Below are 14,473 nucleotides of genomic sequence, written 5' to 3'. Positions count from 1 at the left end.
TCCTCATTGATGTTTAATGACTTCCACATTTCCACTCTGGGAATTAAGTGTTGTCAATTTAGCAACTTTGTCTAGTTAATGAAATGACTGTGAATTCTGAGATAGGTCTTTGGTCCTACATCATCTGTAATATATCAGCCCTCTGGTAACCTAACTGGGCAAATTCACATATCCCTCACTTTGCATGTATGCTCAGAATTGGGTGTCTTTAAAGCAATGGTGATGGAAGGGGAGAGAGAGACCTTGGAAGATATTAAGGAAGCTACTTTTGGCAAATTTATTAAAAAATAAAAAAGCAGTGAGTGAAGTTCTTTTGACCAACTAATCTTCAAAAGGTGTCCATGGTCTGGACCTGTACTGTTTCCTGGATGTGGGAGGCAGACCTCAGAAGTAAACACACATTTCAGGGAGTTGCTTGATCTTGTCTGATGGCCTCCTGTATCTTTGTCATCTTTAGTTCCTGATGCCTGCTTACACATCCTGCCCAAATAATGAGCTGATTTATTTATTTTTGGGGTCATTCTCATTTTGATTGCTATTTTAGTCAATATTTATTGACTTGTGATATATTTTCTAAACTGAAATTTTTGTTGTGATAAAATACATGTAACCAAATTTAACATTTCAATATTTTTGTGTACACTTCTGTGGAACTAAGTAATTCATGTTGTTGTACAACCATCACCACCATCCACCTCCAGAATTTTTTATCTTTTCAAATGGAAACTCTGTACCCACTGAACAGGAACTCCTCATTTTCCTACCCATACCAGGCCCTATCAGTCACCATTCAATTTTTTGTCTCTATTAATTTGACTCTTCTAGTAGTCTTATATGAATGGAATCTTACAGTATTTACACTTTTGTGACTGCATGATTTTACTTAGCATAATGTCCTAAAGGTCCATTCACATTGCAGCTGCATCAGTATTTCTTTCCTTTTTAAGGCTGAAGAGTCTTCCACTGTATGTATAGACCACATTTTATTTATCCAATCATTTGCTAAAGGACATGGGTTGTTTCCATCTTTTGGCTACTGTGAATAATGCTGTTTTAAATATGGGTGTATAAACCCCTCTTTGGCCCCTGCTTTCAGTTATTATGTGTATATAAGCAGAAGTAAAATTCCTTCATCAAATGGAAATTCTACTGAATTTTTGGAGGAACTTTCTTAATGTTTGACTTTTCCTCCCTCCCTCACTCCCTTCCTTCCTTTTTTTTGTCATTTGCTTCTTTCCTTCCTTCATTTCTTCCTCTTTCTTCCTTTCTTTTTTCCTTTCTTTATTCTTTTTTTGTAATTCTTATAGTTATTCTGATGATAAAAAGTAAGTTAATGTGTTGAGAAATTTATTTCCTACATGGTACATTAATCTTCCAAATAGTGCTTTCATTGGTGTGTGTTTGTGTAATACAGACAGAGCACATAGTCTGACAGTAGAGCCATGGAATCAATTGTGTCCCAATTATTACTCCCTCCCTATTGTCTATCATGATGTCTCCACTTTGTAAGAAAGAGAATGAGCTCTTCTATATTACCATTGAAGCTTTGATTAAAGCCATATACTTTCTCCATGTGACTGTGTCAGTGTTCAGACAATTCATGCTGTGTTGCTCTCACCAAACTGGATGAAGCATCAGTGTGTGAGTGCAGTGAAATCAGATCTGTTGGCACACTGACACAGGCACTCTGTGAAAACACGTGACCACGTGGTTACTGCTGTGTTTGGTACTTCTAATTTCCTGGAACTTCCCATTTCTCTTCAGTCCAAGAAGAGGGAAAATCAGCATAGGGAGGCACTTGTCTGAGTTCCTCCTCCTGGGGCTCCCCATCTGGCCAGAGCTGAGGGCGTGTTCTTTACTCTGTTCCTGGGTATGTACCTGAGCACAGTACTAGGAAACCTGCTCATTATCCTGCTCATCAGGCTGGACCCTTGCCTCCAAACCACCATGTACTTATTCCTCAGTCACCTGGCCCTCACAGACATCTCATTTTCATCTGTCACTGTCCCTAAGATGTTGACAAACATGCAGACTCAGGATCAATCCATTCCCTATGCAGGGTGTGTAACACCAACTTTTTTCATGTTTTTTGCTTGCATTGATAACCTTCTTCTTGCAGCGATGGCCTATGTCTGGTATGTGGCTATATGTCACCCTCTACACTACACCATAATCATGAAGGAGGAGCTGTGTCTATGTCTTTTGGCTTCACCCTGCCTCCTCTCCTGTGCTGATGCCTTGACCTACACCCTCCCCCTAGCTCAACTCTCCTCCTGTGCTGACAACATCATCCCCCACTTCTTCTGTGACCTTGCTGCCCTGCTTAAGCTGTCCTGCTCAGACACTACTCTCAATGAGCTGGTCATACTAATTGTAGGGCCTGCAGTTTTCACCTTTCCTTTGATTAGCCTTCTGGTCTCTTACAGTTGCATTGGGGTATCCATCCTGAGGAACCCTTCTACTAAAAGGATGTGCAAAGCCTTGTCCACCTGTGGCTCCCAGTTCTCTGTAGTGACTCTATGCTATGGGACAATGATGGCAGTGTACTTTTCCTCCTCATCCGACCAGTCCCATGACAAAGACATCATTGCTTCTGTGATGTACACAGTGGTCACTCCAATGCTGAACCCTTTCATCTACAGCCTGAGAAACAGAGATATTACATTGGCTCTGGGGAAACTTTTCAGAAACAATAATCTTTTTTTCCAAGTGAGAATCACCTAACCATGTTCTTATTTATTCACTTACCTCGTCAGAAATGCCTTAAAAATTTGTATGTTGATTACCCATGTCTCTAGCACTTTTCATCACTGTCCTTTAAATAGTCATTTTTATTGGATCAATCTCATTCCCTTTAGTCACATCTCTTGTCCCTTTATTCCTCCATAACTCTATATGTATCATTAGCAACAACACACTTTTAATTTTTTGGTTTTCCAAGCATCAACCTCCTCTGTTTGTATGTGTATGTGTTTTTAATTTTTTCCATGTGTTATATTATTATTAAATTTGGGTTTTTACAGTCTTTTAAATTAAATATATATATGTATTAATTCATATTATGGTCATCCATTGGCCATTATTTTTAAATTTTTTATTTTTTGAAGTTTATTTGGCTACAATATTGTGTGAATTTTAGGTGTAGAGCAAAGTGATTAACTTTTAAATATATATGATGTATTTTTTCAGATTGTTTTCCCTTATATGTTATTACAAAATATTGAGAATAGTTCCATGTGCTATACATTTGATCCTTGATCATTATCTACTTTATATACTGTAGTGTGTATATGTTAACCTCAAACTCCTACTATGTCACTCCCCACTTTCCTTTTGGAGATCATTTTCTATCTCTGTGCATCTATTTCCATTTTATGTATAAATTTATTTGTAACTTTTTTAGATACAGCATAAAAATGGTATCAAATGATATATGATTTTCTCTGCCAGGTTTATTTCATTTAGTTTTATAATCTCTAGGCACATCCATGTTGCCTCAAATGGCATTATTTTATTCTTTATATGGCTGAGTAATATTCTATTATACTGTGTACCACATCTTCTTTATCATTCGTCTGTTGATGGATATTGAGGTTGTTTCCATGTCTTAGATTCTCACCTTCCAAAGCTACATGTAATCAGATAAGTTTCTAATTTTTAGTTTTAGTAAATTCCAAAAATCTTATCATCTCAATGCAGTATCAAGTTAATAAAGTACTTTTGTTCATTTGCTAAACCTAAATAAACTTTAATTTGATTGTGATTTGACAATATGGGGGCACAGAGTAGTCAATCCAATTACCATATTTCCCCATTCCAGGAAGACTAATTTCCCCCCCTAAATTGGACATTTGTGTAGAGAACAGTCTATAGCTCCTGGATTAATTTTAGCCTTGGAAATGCTTGTTTTCATCTCTCCAGAGATCTCACTTCTAATATGAAAAAGCTAAATGAATGAATTTATAATTTATGCACCCACAAATATCTTCTGCATAACCACTATGTGCCAGACAATTTTCTACATTCTGGGAATACATGTTAAAAAAGATTTTACATTTAAGCCCTCCTGATCCAGCTCATCATGCTCCTTTATTTCCATAACAGGTTTTAACCTTCTAAAACACCATAAACTTTACTCATTTTTAAAATTGTCTTTTTTTTTACTGAGATGAAAATTATATGTAATATGGGTTTCTCTGTATGAAATAAATGAATTCTAAATTTTTGAAGCTAAAATAAACTATATTCATAGGAGCCATAAAAAGGGGTGGGGGAGAAGGAGTTTCTATCTTGGCTTAGTGGTAATGAACCTGACTATTATTCATGAGAACACAGGTTCCATCCTTGGCTTTGCTTAGTGAGTTAAGGATACAGCATTTCTATGAACTGTGGTGTAGGTTGACAATGTGGCTTAGAATCCATGTTGCTGTGGCTGTGGTGGAGGCCAGCTACTGCAGCTCTGGTTCAAACCCTAGCCTGAGAAATTCCATAAGCCAAAGTTGTGGCCAAAAACCCCCCAAAGTAAAGGGGGTTGATAAGCAAGAGAGCTGATGTGGGCTTCATAAATTAACACCATGTGGTGTAGGTAGAACTCATTAGGAAGGTAATATCCAAAGATATTAGTGAGGACAGGTAAGACAGCCATGGTGATACTTGGACAAAAGCATGGAGATCAGAACCTAAGAAATTTTTGAGGTGAGAAAGTTCCTGGCCAATTCCAGGGATATTCATTTGGCCTTGTAGCTGGATGGTATTAAGTGGGGGAGGGATATTGGGCTGTTAGTTCATTTCAGTGATGATAATACACAAATGAACCTATTTACAAAACAGAAGCTAACTCTTAGACATAGAGAAGAGACTCGTGGTTGCCAAGAAGGAGAGGAATGGACAGGGAATTTAGGTTTAGTAGATGCAAACTCTTGCATTTAGAATGGATAAGCAATGAGGTCCTACTGTATAGTCCAGGGAACTATATCAGTCTCTTGGGATATACCATGAGGGAGGAAAATATAAGAAAGGGAATATATATATATATATATATATATATATATGACTGGGTCACTGTGGTATATAGCAGAACTGGGCCCAACCATTATAAATTAACTTTACAGTAATAAAAAAGGTAAAAAATAGAAATATATCATTTGCCTTGTTTTGACGTGAAACTATCACCACAGCCATCAAGATTAGGAATTTCCCTGATGTCTACCCTCCTGCCCTCTTTGCTCCTCCCACTTGTCCTCAGGGAAACCACTGATCTGTTTTTGTCACATTGGGTAGTTAGCATCTACTAAAAGCATATTTCAGTGGAATCATACAGTGTGTAATCTTTTCTTGCTGCCTTCTTTCACTCAGCATGAGCATTTTGAGATTCATTCATGTTCTACTGTGTATCAATAGTTCTTTTTATTTATTATTGAGTAGTATTTGATTGTATGGATATACCACAGCTGTTGTGTCCACTCAACTTTCATAATTTTCACACATTTTTTATTATTGTTAAATTTTTAATTATTTATTTGTAATTAAAAATTTGTTTTATCTTTTTTTTAAAAATTTAATTTGACTTTATTTTTTATTGAAGTATGGTGCAATTACAATTTTATGTTAGTTTCAAGTGTGAAACAATGTGACTCAGTTATGCGCACTCACACACACACACACAGTTTATATATTCTTCTGAGATTATTTTCCCTGAAAGGTTATGACAAAATATTGAGTATAGATTCCTGTGCTATATAGTAAGTCCATTCACTTACTAACAGTAAGTCCACTGATGAACATCTGAGCTTTTCACATTTATGGCTGTTAAACAGATATGTTATGAACATTCTTATATGGTCTGTTTTTACCTATACACATTCTTTTTCTTTTTATAAATACCTAGTCATGTGCTAAGTATATGTTTAACTTTTTAAAAAATGTTCAGACTGTTTTGTATTCCCATGAGCAGTGTATAAGTGTTCTAGTTACATCATATCTTCAGTGACAGTGAGAGTAGCAGTCTTTTCAATTTCAGCCAGTCTAATAGGTATGTAATGGTGTAAAACATTTTACAGATATGGATCCACTTGATTGAAGGGGTGTCTGTGTTCTTGAAAAAGAATCCTGTAACACTGAGTATTTTATGCAATATCCACCTGCATGATTTTCATCATTATGCAGCACTTGTCACCATTTACATGCCATTCATTTTGCATAAATAATATTTTATGCACCCCCCACTTGGATGTGCAGGGATTTCGGTTTATATTATTAACTGTTATGTCTCTAGAGAATATATCAGTATTACATTTGTGGAAATCTTAATGTTAATTTAAAGGACTGTGGGAATGAATGAGCTGACAATTTTATTCAACAGTTACTAAACACAATTACCTGTTGTGAGCCATAGGTGACCTCTAGTGATACAAAGACTTTGACAATATAAACCTTAACATTTAGTAAGCTTTCTTTAAGTGCTCATTTAACCATCCTTGAAATTCAAGTGAATAGAACAATTATTATTTCCACTTTGAAGAAACTGAGTCTCAGTGGCCTTTGATAAATTGCTCAAGTATGCTCTCATAGTAGGCGAGGAATACAGAGTCTTTTTTCCAGAGTTTTAGATTAAATCTCCCTTCTCCCAAACAAGGCACTGATACTGCACTAAAGACCTTCCAATGGAGTGTGGAGATGGGCACATTTTAAGGGGCATTGTGTTGTAATGAAAGCCTGTGTCAGTGTTGGGGAAACTGCAGAAACCCTTCCACTGTCTCTGACGTACAGCACACTTTGGAGAAGTTGTGCTAATGAAACAGAGGACATGGGGAATGGGGGAATTCCCACCTCTCATTGGAGACTTAACCAGAAGCCCAAGTTGCCACTGATATTAGAGTCACTTTCTCCTGTGAATCCAGGTGCAGCTCAGCCCCTGTGGACCCTAACCATCCTCCTTCCACAGGGGGTAGGAGGAAGTTTGGCAGTTGCCCCAGTGGACTCCTTCTCTAGCCAGGGCTAATGCTGGATTCCCTCCAGGGTCTCTTTTGGATGGAGAAAAGGAGCTCTCCTTGAATATCATTTTGAAGCTGGAGAACCACCAGGAGAGACTGTAAAATGCGCAGGCCACCAATATTTACTCTTTTTCTTTGGAACCTGGGAATTCTGAACAGAAAATGAGGATAACGCTAACAGAATGGAGAAGATATTTGAACCCAGAACCCAGGTATAGCTGACAAGAAGCCCAAAAACCTCCATAGTCGTGCAGGGCTGAGAGGATAGTTAAGTTCCTCAGGGTCAGCTGTTAATGAGGCGCATAGCCCAGACCCAGTTCTTCTGAGTCGGAGCCCAAGGACTCAATCTATTTCATCTACCTTTTTTCTGGAAAAAGTTTCTGGAAAAACTTTGTGTTTACTGGATAATGTGTGTTTGCATGTATCAATCTCAATTTAGAGTCTGATCTGAGTTCATACATCTGATATGTGATTTTTAGGTGTTTCTGGTGGTTTTATGTTTGTTGAAATTACACGAGTTGTTTGTTCATAGTGATGTGGATTATTTTGTGTGTACAATCTTGTGTGTTATTTAGGAATTCACTATTGTGAATCTTTGGGTAACTGAGGCATGATCCATCATAAATTTCCTATAGATCACACTGATAAGAAATTACAAATCAGTAATTTAAGTGTGTATATTAGTGTGTGTTTCACATACAACTCTTAGTTGCTTATGTTTTAATGCCTATGAGCCCAAATAATCCTTTAACTGTCTGTCAACAGTGGCTGTATCATGGCATTGGCAGGCAGGTTCATGTACATTTCCACCCCTGAGTAGGTGCAGTGTACTAATGGATATGAGGTCAGTATCTGCACTGTGTCAGACTTAGGCTCAGTCCTCAGTCTGGTCCTAAAATGTTTTTGTGATCTTAGGAAGTGACTTCAATTCTCCAAGGGTCAAGAATACTCACAGGTTCAAAAGAAGGAAGTCTCCCTACATCCCTGTTTTACTTTGAGGATTAAGTGAGGAAAGCATGGAAATTATCCAAAATGAAGTCTGACACATCTTTGGTGCTCAGTATAAAGGAGGTATTTTTATTATCTTGCTCCAAACTCCATGTTTCTGTCATGGAGATTCCTCTTTCACTCTTGTCTGTGGCAGGACATGTAGAGGTCTGTGAAAACAGGTCCATCCAGTGGTTCCTTCTAAAACCTCAAAGTCACAGTCTTACCTACCTGCCAGGACTCATGGCCCGGCTGCCTCCTTCACAAGGTCATACCTGAATTAAGGTTCCTAGTTGCTTACACCCATCTTGTTCCCTTCTGGTTTCTCTGAGAGGACCAACACCATGCATGCCAGGGAGTAGTCATGCCTCTATAAAATGGTTGTCATTGTCCTCCTTTGTGGCCATGAAGTGAAATTGCCAGTGACTCAAGCAAGAACGTGGTCTGGTTACTAAGCCCAAACTTGCATTTCTTGCTGAATGATAGGCCAGTCGATTGAGAGACCATGTTTTGGGGCAAGGAATAGTGAATTTATTTGGAAAGCCAACAAATGGAGAAAATGGTGTCCCAAAGAACCATCTTCCCTGAGTTAGAATTCAGGTTTGTCTTATAATAAAGTATGTAAACATATGATTGGTGGCTTCAAATTTCTTGGTGTTCGAATCTTTTCTTCTTGCAGCTGTCCGCATAGGTCAGGTCATAGTTCTCCTGTAAACCCCCAAAGAGACAAATATTATTTTCTGATCTGCAGATTTTTAATCTCCATATGAATGGGAAAGTGCTACACCTTTAAAGATCAGAGGCTTGTGAATGGGCTCTTCTGTATGTTTCAGGCTAGAGGCAACATTCCTCACTTGTAGCAAAGCAATAGTATACAAAAGTTAAAGTAAAAGAAACAAGATTAATATGGAGTCAGATTTGTTCTTTTATTTCAGTCTCTGAGGGGGACTTGCTGTCCTGCCCCTATACTTGAGTGAGAATGTCTATCTTGAGTCCTTATTCAGGGCTCTGTGGTTGGTAATCCTTACCTCTAAACTAACTTCTAAAGCAATATTTTTAGTGGGGTTTATGTCCAGAGAAATGAGACACCAAAGATTTTTTTTTTTACCAGGCAGCAGCGTGTATTCAGGTTGGCACTGACTCAGAGGATTAATATCCAGAGGCTGAGCCCCAAACATGGAAGGATGCTACCTTACATACCCTGCTTGTTTTCCCACTACATCTAAGTTTCTTAGTCCCCCTTATAAGGTATACTATAAATTTTGTGCAGACAACTATAGATGCACCTGCACTAATGGATATAGGTTATGCCACATTACTAAAGAAGTCAGCATGAGCACAGATGCTGGCAGTGCTGCACCTTGCCTTCCCTTTTATCTATAAGGGCTTGGCCCCCTCCCCCTATATTCCCACCTTGATTCTCTGATTCTTTTCCAGGGTCAAAGTGAATCATCTTGGGATAGGGGTTTATATTTCCACAGCATCATCATGTGTGTGGCTGTTTTTCTCACAACTTCATTGAGTTCGGAGAGAGATCTTATAAGTAGAGAAGCCACAGGGTAAGATCAGGCAGCCTCTCAAGATCATAAGCACAACCTCTATGAGGGTTTTGAATACCCCAAAGATTGAAAAACATTCCCCAAACAGATCTCTGTGGTTCCAGCCCTTCCAAGTTTGTATGGGGACATGTGCCATTTTTCTGATGTTTGTGGCTATATTAGTTACAGCATAGCCATTGTCATCTATCTGGAGGCAGCAGTCAGATTGATGAAATTTTCCACATACTCCTCCTTGCTCTGCTAATAGATAGTCTGAGACTAGGTTGTTTTGGTAAATAGCTGCTTGCGTTTTTGACTGTTGTTTTGTCATGTGTTCCAGGGCCATGGCTGTTTGGTTAGTAATTATTTCCACTACTGCCTGCAATCTGATGATTTGATTGAGCATGTATATGGGGGTTCAGTAGCCCCAGCTTCCATCTTGAGCTCAGGTGGCTGGGCCATAAGTCTCAATAATTCTCTAGGGCATCCATTATTCTTCCCTTCATCTTTTTTGTCCCCCTACCTATAAGACTTCTTTTGATTTTAACATTTACACTCTGATAAAGTGACTCCCCTAATATTCCCCCCTCCTAGTTTGGCAGGAGGAAAAACCCTGGTTGGACTATTCTGATAGTGTTACTCCCTTTCTAGCAAGCAGGGAGTTGTGTATATGCTCTTTTTCCACATATCCAAAGCAGCCCGTCAGGTTCCCTCCAGTGCTTGAGTCACTAAGAGCTAGGCTATCCAAGTGTTTACTAATTTCAGTTATGCCATGGAATGGATTGGCTTCCTCCTTAGTATTTATAGTACAGTTGACTATGGCTTTATGGGGAGAGGATTTACACTGGGATATGTTAACCACAGAGGCCAGGGCCCAATGCCAGGTAGGAGTGTTTGGCCACCACTCAAAACTGGTAGCATCCCAAAAAAGTCTTTTGCATGGAGTTTCTCCTACCCATTGTGTATAAGCAGGTCCTGTTCTACTAATTTATTCCTCTCCAGTTACCCAAAACCCAACCTTGGGGCTGGTTGTTTTCTCTCTCCATTATGGAATGTTTCCACTGAAGTAAATGGAGTGCATTTAGACTGATTCCCCTCCAAGCCATTTTTCACTCACAAGGGCCCCTCCACAGACCCAATAGTCAGTGACATTGAACCTATGGGCAATCCTCTCAGCTGGGGCAGTGAAAAGTTTCTCTCCCAGGGTGGGGAAGTCATGCTCTGGACCTAGGTCCTCCCTGAGTTGGTCATAGACTTGGCTAGACCTTGATTGTGGGGACTTTGAACCTGCCTGTTGTTTTTGTTTTTGTTTTTTTGTATAATTTCTCTGAATACCTGGGCCCCAATTTCCTCCACTGGGCATGTCTTGACACTCGCTGTATGTCCAACAGGTCCAAGCTGCTTTTTCTTTTTGGTCCCCAACAAGTATGTCCCCCTAGATATTTGACCTTTATCCACCCCATCTGCTACTTACTACCATTATATGTGCAAAAGGTGGGTGTGTTATCCTAATAGCAAGAAGCTGGTTGGTTGCTATAGGAGGTAAAGTTCACTCTAATCTTTCACCAATACAAAATATTATGCATACACTTATGACAAGGGATAGAATTTATGTCTACTAAAGGGGCAAAAGGGACACAGATTAGAAGCAACCAATAGTAACAATGTATCCTACCCAGAAGATGAAGCAGAATGTGAGCAGGGACTTCTCACCACATTTCCAGTTTTCAGGAGCAGTCCCTTCCAACCCTATGGCAAAGATTAGAACAGTAACTGCAATAACAGACAGGTACAAGGGGTGGCAGTGCATCACATTTAGGGAACCAAAATGAGGAGCAGACACAGTCTATTTATTCTGTCTGGCAGCTGATTCCACAAGCTTTCACCATGCATAGACTAGTCAGCCTCTGGAATGACTAGAGTAAATCTGTTGTCCTCTCAGGTCCCTGAAGTTGCAGTTCAGATGGTCAGCTTGCACAGCGTCAACCAGTCAGGTATGCAGTCCCAGGTCTTGCGATGCTGGTCTTACTCTGCTGTGGTTAATCCAAGGAGCCATTGCTGCCACCTTTACTGCAGTAGGGTGGATAAAATGACAGTAAATGGGCCCCTCCAAAGAGTTTTTAATGGCTGGAAATTCCTTTTATTTTAACCCATACAGCATCCCCTGTTTTGAAAGTGTGGGGTCTGTCGTTAGGCTCACAGGTAACCATTCCTTAACCCACAAATGGAGGGTGACCAAGGTGCAACCTAGTGCCTGCACCTGCTTTCTCAGGATGAGGATCCCTAATTTCTTTAAGTCCCCCCTTCATAACCTTAATAAGATGAGGTTGGTGCCCATAGAAGATTTTGTAAGGAGAAGATACAGTCTGTTTAGTAGCTTTGGACCTAATCATTTATGAGGCTACTGGAAAGAGCTGGTCCCAATGCAGCTGTCTCCTGACACAGTTTACTTAATTGCAGCTTCATAGTCTGAATCATCTCTTCCACCTTCTTGAAGCTCTGGGGCCAATAAGCTGTGTGCAACTTCCAGGTCAATTTTAATCCCTTTGTCACCAGTTGCACTACTTCCGCCACAAATGCAGGTCCATTGTCTGACCCAGTGGTGATTGGAATCCCAAATCGGGGAATTACTTCCTTTAGGAGGAATCAAGCAACCTCCTGTGCCTTCTCTGTGCTAATGGGGAAGACCTCTACCAAACCGGAGAATATACACACAAACACTAACAAGAATTTATAGCCTTGGACACTGGGGATCTAAATGAAATCCATGACTATATTTTTGATGAGGGCCCCTCTGACACTGCACCCCAGGGGTGGCCCTAGGCCCCTGACATGGGTTATTTCATGCACATATTTCACACTGTTCACATATTACCAAGGCTATGCTGGCAAGCCTAGGGATGTAGAAGTGTCTGCCGAGTATAGTCTCAAGAGCCCTCTGGCCAATGTGAGTCTTCTGATGAATTTTCTTAACAAAGCCTGGGCTATGGCCTCAGGAATTGCAATTTCGACATCTTCAGATTCCCACCATCCAACTTGGAGGTAGTTTCCTTTTTCAGTTTGGAACCAAGTGCTCTCATGCTGTGAATAGTTAGAGTCCCATTCTGTCAGCAGGGTAGGGAACAGTGTGATGGTCAGGGCCACTGATTTTATTGTCCCCCTGGAGCAAGCAAGTTTTGCTTGCTGGTCTACTCTATGGTTTGGTTTCCCCAAGTGAAAGAGGTATCCCCCTTTTGATATCCCCCACAGTGCATGAATTTTAGCGGCCCATACAGCATCTAAAATTTCAAGAATCTCCTTGTCCTGCTTTATATCTTCCTTCCTGAGTCAATTAGCCCCTTTTCCTTATATAAAGTCCCATATACATGGAGGGTGGTGAAGGCATATTTGGAGTCATTGTATATGTTGACATGTATCCCTGTTGCCAGTAGGAGAGTTTGGGCTAGGGCAATGAGCTATGCCCTTTGCATGAAAGTTCCTTTTGGCAGAGCCTTTGCTTCAACTGTGAAATGTAAGGTCACCATGGAATACCCAGCAAGGCATTCACCCTCTTTTACAAAGCTGCTACCATCAGTGAAATATTCAGCATCTGGGACTTTAAGGGGCTGTTCTGTTAAATCCTGCAGCTGGAAAATGCCTCATCCATAACCTCTACACAGTCATGATCTGGCTGGCCTGGCCCGACAGGCAGCAGGGTTGTAAGGTTTAGGGTCCTCCCTAACTTCAGGCAAATTTATGGATTTTCACATAGCATTACCTGATTCTTGACCATCCAGGCAGTATTGTCCCTTATATTCCACTAACATAAGCACTGAATGTGGCACATGGACTGTTATTTCCTGTCCCATAGTCAATTTATTAGCTTCTATCACTAGAAGTGCTGTGGCTTCTAGTGCCCACAGGCAGGGCAGCCACCCCCGGGCAATAGAGTCAAGTTGTTTGGAAAGATATGCCACTGGAGGATGCCATGACCCAGGAATTTGTGTTAAAACCCCTACTGTGACCCTGGAGCACTCATGTACATACAAGAAGGGCTTGGAGATCTGGGAGTCTCAAGCCAGGTGTTTTGGTGAGGGCTTGCTTGATTTCTTCAAAGGCTTTTTGCTATTATTTCACACAACAAAGACTCCTGCTCTCCCCACTTTGTTTCCTGATCAATGAGTATTGTCAAAATGGAGAAGTTAGGTATCCAAATCTTCCAGAAACTTGTGGCCCAGAGAAATTTCTGAACCTGGCATTGGGTGGAGGGAAGCAGGGTTGACAAGACATCCTGCCTTTTCTCAGCGCTGAGTTGACATTATCCCTGGGGATATGAAATCCAAGGTATTTAACCTTTTTCCTCATGTTGTTTAAAAGAGCCCCTTTGTGGTGCTCCAGTATTTGAAATCCCCAGGCATTATTAGGGTCCCATTGGGGATTTTATTCTTTTCTCAAGGAGCTGGCTCTGGTCACATGCCTGTGCATTTTCTCTCCCCATTGACCCTACTTTTTGGTTGTTCTCCCACTGGTGTATATCAGGTAAACACTTGTGGCTCCAGAGAGGCAGCTACTGGTGATGTCATGGGTGAGTCAAGGGAGGGGCTGCTTGGATGAGACCCTCTGGGAGAGACAGCCTTTCCTAGTACAGCCTGGCTGTTGGGAGCACCTGAAGGCAGTAGAGGGTACAAAGGTAAATAAGGTGGGGGGATTTCCTCTGGTTCCCCAGATAAAGCAGACTTTTTGAGTTACTTTGGGCACTTTGGAGAAGCCCATATTTGAGCCAACATAACTTTGCAATTCTCTTCCAAACAGGCTCTCAGCCACAGTGGCCAGTAAAGGACTGTGTCTTGCCAGCAGTAAATATAAGGGAGTTGGTCCAGGTTCCCTGGGTCACCTGCAACAATCCTAAACACCCTAATAACCATTTCTCTATCTAGAGTCCCACCCCCAAAAGCAGGCCAATCTATTTCAAAGAAT

General features: G+C 40.5%; 1 protein-coding gene across 3 annotated transcripts in view; it reads left to right on the top strand.

Annotated features, from left to right (window-relative positions):
• Positions 1-14,473, top strand: part of LOC146407216 (olfactory receptor 1N2-like) — a 204,885-nt gene that overhangs the window by 89,324 nt on the left and 101,088 nt on the right. The gene's annotated exons all lie outside the window — the stretch shown is intronic.

Source organism: Sus scrofa, chromosome 1 (genome assembly GCF_054392235.1).
Source record: "Sus scrofa isolate SSC_HxYL_T2T_F1_AM1 chromosome 1, Sscrofa_HxYL_maternal_Yorkshire_Landrace_v2.0, whole genome shotgun sequence".
In the NCBI taxonomy this organism is placed as follows: domain Eukaryota; kingdom Metazoa; phylum Chordata; class Mammalia; order Artiodactyla; family Suidae; genus Sus; species Sus scrofa.
This window is presented reverse-complemented; position numbering and strand designations above follow the sequence as displayed.